Source organism: Sus scrofa, chromosome 8 (genome assembly GCF_000003025.6).
Source record: "Sus scrofa isolate TJ Tabasco breed Duroc chromosome 8, Sscrofa11.1, whole genome shotgun sequence".
In the NCBI taxonomy this organism is placed as follows: Eukaryota; Metazoa; Chordata; class Mammalia; order Artiodactyla; family Suidae; genus Sus; species Sus scrofa.
Window position 1 is genome coordinate 72,763,323 of NC_010450.4, and position 9,506 is coordinate 72,772,828.

General features: G+C 42.9%; 1 long non-coding RNA gene across 1 annotated transcript in view; it reads left to right on the top strand.

Moving 5' to 3' along the window:
- LOC110262131 overlaps window positions 1-9,107 on the top strand; it is a 30,068-nt gene extending 20,961 nt beyond the window's left edge. Inside the window, exons 2-3 of the long non-coding RNA XR_002346720.1 lie at window positions 7,064-7,188; window positions 8,361-9,107. This is a non-coding gene — a long non-coding RNA (uncharacterized LOC110262131). The remainder of the gene's footprint in view (window positions 1-7,063; window positions 7,189-8,360) is intronic.

Below are 9,506 nucleotides of genomic sequence, written 5' to 3' on the forward strand. Positions count from 1 at the left end.
ATGGTTCACCCTTTGTAATGGACATCTTTTGGAATGAGTTAACCAAAAAGAAGCACCTAGGGAATTCTTTGGTGGTCTAGTGGTTAGACCAAAAAAAAAAAAAAAAAAAAAATCTCACCCTCTGGTGACCTACAATGATAAGCTCAGACCAACCACCAGACCACTACCTCCCACACCTCCACATCATTCCACCATCATGTGTATTTCATATACGATGTTTCCTTCCTTCTGCCTCTCAGCTCCAGTTCCCTGTCGCGATGATGGCTATTTGACCCAAGCTCAACCAATCAGAGCACTTTCCCTACAAATAGGGAATTGAGGTGGATGAAGAGCAGAGGAAAGGAGGAGACGGAATTTCGCTGTGAGGTAGACTAGCAACCGGCAAATTCAGGAGCAGTTGGGGTAGCTGGAAGAAGGCAGGCAAGTGTTCCATGGAGGAAACACATAGAGACACAGGAAATCCTGGTGTGGCTCTTTCTGCTGCTGAGCATGGCTTTGTGCATCTGTGAGTTGTCTCGGTCGGGGTATCATAAAGTGCCTTGTTTGCTTAATTGAATTCACCTGAATTGTCTGTTACTAACAACAGGAGTCTCACCGGATACACCCTTTTTCTCACCTTAGAACATGTAGTTCAATTGTTTTTTTGTTTTTTGTTTTGAACCAGGAGGAAAAAACAAGATTCCTTGGCAACACAGTTCCTTCTGGCTTGTGGCCTCTGTATTTTATGTACTTTATGGCGTATGGAACATGAAAAGCACGTCAACTTTGTGAGTTCCCATCGCACCTGATGTGTGGGAGCGTGGTTGGTACTAACGCTTAGATGGAGAAATACTGTTTAAACCTGAGATAATGATGCGAAAGCAGCTGGCAGGATGCCTTCCCAGTGGTTAGGAGGTACTTAGGACCCACTGGATCCAAGGCACAGAGACTCATTCAAGTTACCATTATTATTATTTTAAACAGTGGGATTTGGGGAGAAGATTACCAGTCCAAAGGAATCTCAGCTAAGAGCCGAGGCCTGGCTTGGCAGCTCTGAGAACTGGATTTTCTAGTTGGCCGCTCAGTGGCAGGAATGGGTTGACCTTACACCACGACAGTGCCTTGGCTGCTCTTTGTCTCTGCATTTCCTGCTTCTGTTTCTCCTGACCTACTTGCTCTGTTTCTCTTCAGCCCCCTTCTCTCCTCGTCATTTCTCCTCTCTCATTATGTCTCCTTTCTTTTGTTTTTATTGTCATTACTCTAGGAGGTGGATCTGAGAAGATGTTGCTGTGGTTTATGTCGGAGAGTTTTGTCCTATGTTTTCCTTATGTCTCCTTTCTTGCAGCTTCAACCTCTTCCATAATTTATGAATCTTTGTGACCTATTGTAGCCCTGACTACCATTTCTTATCTGCATGTGTTTTTCCCTCCTAGCTTCTATGCCACCTACACCTGGCTGATTCTTTTTTTTTCTTTCCTTTTTATATGTTGGAAAGAAAGAGTATGATTTCTCTAGTTAATCTTTTTTTTTTTTTTTTTTTTTTTAGGGCTGCACCTGCCCAATTTTTTTATTTATACATGTAAATATAAAATATATTTTCTATTATTGTTATTATTCTTTGCTTTTCCAGGGCTGCACTTGCAGCATATGGAAGTTCCCAGGCTAGGGGTTGAATCAGAGCTGCAACTGCCAGCAATGCTGGATCTGAGCTGAGTCTGTGCCCACATCACAGCTCATGGCAATGCCAGATCCTTAACCCACTGAGGGAAGCCAGGATCGAACTGGCATCCTCATGAGTACTAGCTGGTTTCATAACCCAGTGAGCCACAGTGGGAATGCCCTAAGATGGTCCAATCTTATAACCTTGTTTCTCTGTATTGACATTTGCACTAACGGTGGAAAGCAATGGTGGTTAAAATTGCTGGCATCTCTGGAGTTCCTGTTGTGGTGCAGTGGGTTAAAAATCTGACTGCAGTGTCATGTGTCACTGCAGAGGCTGGGGTTCAATCCCACAGCCTCGTGCAGTGGGTTAAAGGATCTGGCAAGCTGTGGCATAGATTGCAACTGTGGCTTGGATTCAATCCCTGGCCCAGGAACTTCCATATGCCTCAGGTGTGGCCATAAAAATAAATAAATAAACAAATGAAAATTGCTAGCATCTCAATATGGCTCAAGACAGTGGCACCAAATGGTATTAGAAGCCATTATTTTTCTCACTGTCATGTACTAGCAGTAAAAACCAGCACACACACATACACACAAAGCCAGTTTCTCCTAAGAACATCTTTGATGGAGCAGTAAAATTATTAATTTTATTAAATCTTGACGCTTGGTTATACATTTTAAAATATTCTACATTTCAAAAATGAGAAAAGTACAGTAGTTGTCTTGGGTGAAATACTTGAGGATTGAGATATGGGCTGAACTAGCTGCTTTTCACATGGGACATGATTTTCACTTGGAAAAAAATGACTGACAGGAAACCTGTGGTTATTCAGACTTGGGCATTTGGCAGATATTTTATTAAAAATGTATGAAGTGAAGTGTTACTTCAGGGAAAACCACTGTCAGTGTTTATTGCCAATGAGAAAAATTGGGTGGAAAATTAAAATTTTGGGAAACTTGTATTCACCACTGTGAAGTTGATGGATTCTCAATATTTAAAGACTTTACTAATAAGATTTACGGTGATAGTAGTGAATATAATTTTTGATATTGTATAAAGAAATATGCTAACATTTTGAAGGTCTGCCTAACTTGGTAAAGCAATCCTTTTCAAATGACCAATACTTTATGTTACAAAATCATGCCACGTAAAAAATCACTCAAAATGCAGGATAGACCAATGAATTTTATTGTAATAGAGTATAAAACTCGTTATATTGTTTCATATTCCACACTACAACTAACTAACCTTTAGGAAACTTTTTTTTTCTTTTGGCTACACCTTTGGCATATGCAAGTTCCTGGGCCAAGGCTCGAATATGAGTGGCAGCTGTGACCTACCTCACAGCAACAACACTGGACCCGTTAACCCACTGAACCACAGCGGCACTCCAGAAACTGCCACTTTCTGAGTTTTACTGTAGCATCGAGAAAAAATACCACGGTTACCTAAAAGGGTTATTAAAATCTGTGTACTCCTCCCTTTTCTAACAATGTATCTGGATGGGGCCAGATTTTCTTCATATACTTAAAACAACAAATCACAACACAATGAATGTCAGAGGTAGGAGAACCTTCTAGTCACCTAGAAGTTAAGAGATTTGCCAAAATGTAAAATGGTGCCTCCTTTTCATGTGTGTTGCATTTTGTTTTGGGAAATATAGTAATGTTTTATAAAAAAGGTATTTTTGCTAACAGGTAGTAGGATTATTATTATTACTTTTGATAGAATTTATAAATAAAAATTTTAAGAGATAAAGAGTTCTTTTTTTTTTTTTTTTTTTTTGTCTTTTTGCTATTTCTTGGGCCGCTCCTGCAGCATATGGAGGTTCCCAGGCTAGGGGTCGAATAGGAGCTGTAGCCACTGGCCTACACCAGAGCCACAGCAACGCAGGATCCGAGCCACGTCTGCGACCTACACCACAGCTCACGGCAATGCCGGATTGTTAACCCACTGAGCAAGGGCAGGGACCGAACCCGCAACCTCATGGTTCCCAGTTGGATTCGTTAACCACTGCGCCACGACGGGAACTCCCGATAAAGAGTTCTAATTTCTTTTCCTTTTTCATTCTTTTTTTTTTTTTTTTTTTGCTTTTTAGGGCCACACCTGAGGCATATAGAAGTTCCCAGGCTAGGGGTCACATCAGAGCTACAGCTGCCAGCCTACACCACAGCCAGAGCCACGCCAGATCCAAACCACATCTGTGATCTATACCACAGCTTGCATGGATCCTTAACCCACTGAGTGAGGCCAGGGATTGAACCCACATCCTCACTGATACTAGTCAGGTTCTTTTCTGCTGAACCGCAATGGGAACTCCCAAGAGTTCTCATGTCTAATTTCTAATGTGTAAGTATTTGTCAATATATTCCACATAAGCTAAAGTTCTTTGAGGTCCTCAACAATGTCTAAGAGTGTGAGTTGATGCTGTGCAGGAGCTGTCTGGCACTGACTTGTGACAGCCAAGGTGAGCATCTCTTAACTCTGTCCAATGACATCATGTTGACGGCTTAAAATTGGACATGGAGAAAGTATTTACAAAACAAAAATCAGCAAATGGTCAGAGATTTTTTAATTTTTATTTTTATTTCATCTTTTGCTTTTTAGGACTGCACCTGTGGCACATGGAAGTTCCCAGGCTAGGGGTCAAATCAGAGTTGCAGCTACCAGGTGACACCACAGCCACAGCAATGCCAGATCTGAGCCATGTCTGCGACCTACATCCACAGCTTGTGGCAATGCGGGATCCTTAACCCACTGAGGGAGGTGCAGGATCCAACCCGTGTCTTCATGGATACTAGTCTCCAGTTAGCAGAGATGTTAGAGAGCAGACAATCCCCAAATTCTGTGATAACTGTTGTGCTAGGGAGTTGTTAAAGACAGTAAAATGGGAGAGAAATTTCCACCCTAGACAGAGCAGGGGTGGGAGCAGGTGAAGGAATCCTCAGAAGGTGTCTGCATCAGCCAGCATCCTGTCTAGAGATAAAACTGCACCAACATTTAACACAAGGAATTGTTAACCAGGTACAAAGTTGTTAACTAGGTAACAGAAAAGACGAAAGAAGAATGCTAAATGATTAGGGAAGCAGCAATTTTGGCAAGCAGCTACCTACCTCTCCCAGGCTGGTGAAATAAAGAGAAGAGGTTGGCGTTGTTAAAACTGGGAAACTTGGGTGGGGCCTCTTGGAGCTGAAGTTCAGGTTTTGGAGCTTGAGGTTCTGCTCAGTTGGTGCTGGTGTCTCTGAATTTGGAAGAGGAGCCCTTTGGGTTGGGAGCCAGATCTCTGAGAAGGGAGTAACTGCTGTCTGGTGCACCATTGTCTCTAAAGTGGAACAAAAGCAGGAAGGTTTTAAAAGTAAAGGAAAAACTGCAAACTGAATTAAGCTGCTGTTATGGACGGGAAAATCTGCTGCTAGGGTAGAGAAATGATGCCAGGGTAAAGTTCACAGGCACAGAGAGCAGGCAGAAAGACATATGCAGCAATCTGTTCATTATCTTCCCACCTTGCAGTATCCTTCTAGAGCACCCAATTAGTGGTGCCTAACAGGAAGTCAGCTGGCATTGCATAAATGTGATTTGGGGAGTTCCTGTATCAGCATCGTTAAACAGAATAGAGAGGGTGCATTTGCAGCTGCAAGATAATAGCCTAGGAACTGACATGGTGTACCCCCTGGCTCCTCAGCATCCATACTGATCCCACTACTCATATCCATCTTCTCACCTACAAAGAAAAGAACTCTGCATTTCCACCTACCAAGACTCAACTATCCTTTATATAAATAAAGACTTTTTTGACTTCTTGCTAATAATCATTGAATCAATTTCTGGGAGTTAGTCATACCACCCATCTCTGGACCACGTTGATTACTCAGCAAATGCAGTCATTGTCCTTCCTGCATATTCTTCTATTAAAGACAAAATTGTTGGAGTTCCCGTTGTGGCTCAGCAAGTTGAGAATCCGACATAGTGTCTGTGAGGAAGCAAGTTCAATCCCTGGCCTCGCTCAGTGGGTTAAGGATCTGGTGTTGCCATGAGCTGTGGTGTGGTTCTCAGTTGTAGCTTGGATCTGGTGTTGCTGTGGCTGTGATGCATGCTGGCAGCTGTGGCTCTGATTCGACCCTTAGCCAGAAAACATCCATATGCTGCAAGTGCAGCCCTAAAAAGCAAAAAAAAAAAAAAAAAAAAAAGACTAAATTATAAAGCTAACTTCCAGCAAAACTGTGTACAATAATAATGGGAAGAAGGAGAGAGAATAAAATCATTTCTCTCTACACATCTGTATACATACACAAACACACTCTTATAATAAGGAAGACAATATACGAAGCTGCCACAGTCTTTGTAACTGATCATAAGACCACAATTGATATTCATAACTTTCTCTTCCCTTCTCTTTTTCATTTGTCCTCAGGACCTCAGCAGCTACAGGGTTCTTTGCTTGACAGTGTAATCTAAACTTTTAATACTGAAGCATCAGTTCAGTTGCCTTGATTTTATTTTATGGCTGTAGTTTTCCATTATATTTCCTTACTGACCTTGGAAGTACTGAGAGGCTCCTCAGAGAGCCCCTGGGTTCTGGACGTGGTCCTCCCTGCCCCCGCTGTGTAGCAGCAGGTTACTCTACCTCAGTAACCTGGATCAGCTATTCCAGTAGTATAAGTAGACAGCCAGGAGGACAAAAGATCCAAGGAGTCAGATGTCAGTCTCAACTTCAAATTCAGTGGAGCCATTGTTGTATCTCTTGGCAAAAAGATTTTGCACTTTGAAACCACAATCTCCGCATCAACAGAAATGAAAATTGCAAGTACGTAGGCAAAACTTTTATGAGAGGTCCTTAAGTGTCATGTTGAGGGGATCCGGTTCACGCTTTCCCCTTGATTCCTGAACCCATTATCTGGGTTACAGAAGAGGTAGCACCACATCTACTGGTTGCTGACTCAAACAAGGAAGGCGAATCCTTATCCAAAATACACATCCATTTCAGCAAGGACCAATCTCTGCCTCCTCCATGATGTAGGGGTCCAATGGAATCAGTCTGTATGTGGGAGCTGACACATCGCCTGGGAACAGCACTTTATCGGGGACTTGGTGTTGGTCTCGGCTGTTGGCTAAGTGTCGTCTCATCAGTAATAGCTAGGTTGATCCATATTGTTAAGCCCATGAATAAGCTCCATTCTTGCCACTGTGACTACCTTATATATAGGCCCACTGAGTATGTGGCTGGTGAAAGAAGCTGATTGACCTGTACACAATACATCATTTTTCCCACCTGCCTGATTATCGATAGCCTCCTCTGCAATGGATGCTCTTTGTGGGTGTTCACAAATATCTTCAGACTCTGTGCCCCCATGAGAGTTCTATCCACACACCATCCCCCAGACTCCTTTTCGTCAATATTTCGATCTTATTTTTTCCCAGGTCTCTGAACATCCAGCAAAACTGTTATTAACCACCCATGAATCGGATAAATCCACACTTCTGGACATCACTCGACGCAGAAGAAATGGACAACCAAATGAAGTACTTGAAGTTCTGCCTCTGGGGTATACTTTCTTTGCCAATGTCCAGAGACACTGCTAAGTAGAAGTGTGATGCTGCAAGTGATAACTCCAATTTGTCCCAGCAGATTGCTTTCCTATCTGTAGATCAGGACTGAGCTTCTCTTCCCTCTTTCAATTGGTAATAAGAAACTCCCATGAGGCTAGAGATATGGCAGAAGGAGAGGGGCCAGGGGTTGATATCGCAGGAGTGAAAGACACCTGCTCAGGCCACTTGGTTGTGCCTTCCAGATTTGCTGGAGCTCAATCTTACATACACCATTTCCATGAGATGGTAGGTTTTTCTGTGCCCACTGGACCTTATGGCTAGAAAGGTCACCCAGTTCACAGTGGGCAACAGTTTAGACATAAGGCATTCTGTATTAGGGAGAGCTAGAAGCTGCTTCTGACAAGGAGACTTGTTATCTAGAGAGGAGGCATAGATTGGCTTCAGGGTTCTATGCTTGCTTCCTTCATTGTTGCTTGCTGGAGACTTGGTTCCTTTTTGCCAGATACTCCAAGTGTCATATCATTGGGTCTATTGGGTCACAAAGAGCAGCTTGTACTGCAGCCTACACATGTTCTGCACTCTTTCAAAACTGGCAGCTTTATACAGATTACTTTTTTTTTTCTTTTTTTTTGTCTTTTTGCCATTTCTTGGGCCGCTCCCGCGGCATATGGGAGGTTCCCAGGCTAGGGGTCGAATGGAGCTGCAGCGGCCAGCCTACGCCAGAGCCACAGCAACGCGGGATCGAGCCACGTCTGCGACCTACACCACAGCTCACTGCAACGCCGGATCCTTAACCCACTGAGCAAGGCTAGGGATCGAACCTGCAACCTCATGGCTCCTAGTCGGATTCGTTAACCACTGCGCCACGACGGGAACTCCCACAGATTACTTTTAAGTGGGATCTAAGGGGAACACTCACAAGTGGCATGTATTACCTCTAAAATCCCTAAAGGCCAACTTAGTGCCGCTTCTTTAGAGGCAGATCATGCAAGATGCAGCTATTTATCTTTTACTTTGGAGGAGAAACCTTGAAATGTTGCATGCCTTTTGACTCCCAGGCATCTCACCTATGTCATGACTCTCTGAATTTTCATGGGGTTTGATCTGCTATTCTTTGGTTCCCATATGTCTACTAAGCCATGGAAAATACTTGCTACTTTCTGTTCAGGTCTTGATCTTGTCCAATCAATATAGTGTCATCAATGCTGTGGATGCTGATGTGGGCTGAAAAGTTGATCGTGATCTCTGCAGACTACGTTATGGCAGAGAACAGGAGAGTTGACATAGTACTGAGGCTACATCAGGTAAAAGCGAATGGCTCTGATGGACCTTGCAAACTGGTGCAGGAAAAAAAAGCAGCATTTCCAGATCAATAGCTGCACACCCAGTGTTGGAGACTCTTGATTTGTTCCAGAAAGCAGCTGAAGTCGGAGGCCCCTGATGAAGTGGCCATACTGCACAGTCATTCTCTGAGGTCCCCACAACTCCCCTAGAGGCCAAATGGGCAAATTAAATGGGGATGCAGTAGGTATCCCTGCCCCTGATTTTCTGTCAAGTCTTTGATGGTAGTGCTAGTCTCGAGGTCCCATCAGGCATGGGGTATTGCTTTTGGTTTACAATCCAAAAGGACAGGGATTTCCAGGGCCTCTCACTTATGTTTACCATCATAGTTCCCAATGGGCAAAGATTCAGTGGGACTACTCTAGAGTACCTAACAGAATTATCCCACCTGATTTAGGAAGGTACTGGTTATGTGTCCACCCATTCAGTCATCGGTTGAGGGCTGTTCTCATATATAGGCAGTGCTGATTCTGGAGGCCAGAGAAAATGAACAGGACACCTGCAGCATCTGCTGCAAAGTTATCTCAAAAAATTTTTTTTATGGAAGTATAGTTGATTTAGAATGTTGTATTAGTTTCAGGTATACGACAAAGTGATTCAGCTATACTATATATATATATATATATACACACACACACATACACACACACATATATACACAGATATGTATATACACATGTATATATATTGTTTTTCATATCCTTTTCCCTTACAGGTTATTATAAAAGATTGAGTATAGTTCCCTATGCTACATGGTAGGTCCTTGTTGGTTATCATTTATATATGGTAGTATTGCTATCAAGTTATTTGAATGGGAATTTCTCAGTTCTGTTTTGAACATGGTTGAGAAGTTAATGGTATCTGGTCAACTATTGAACTGGTGAGTCTAACACTCAGGAAAGAAGATCAAGCTCCTTCTCCAACCCCCTCCGGCACTATGCTCACCCCTATCATAGCATTTACTACATTTCCT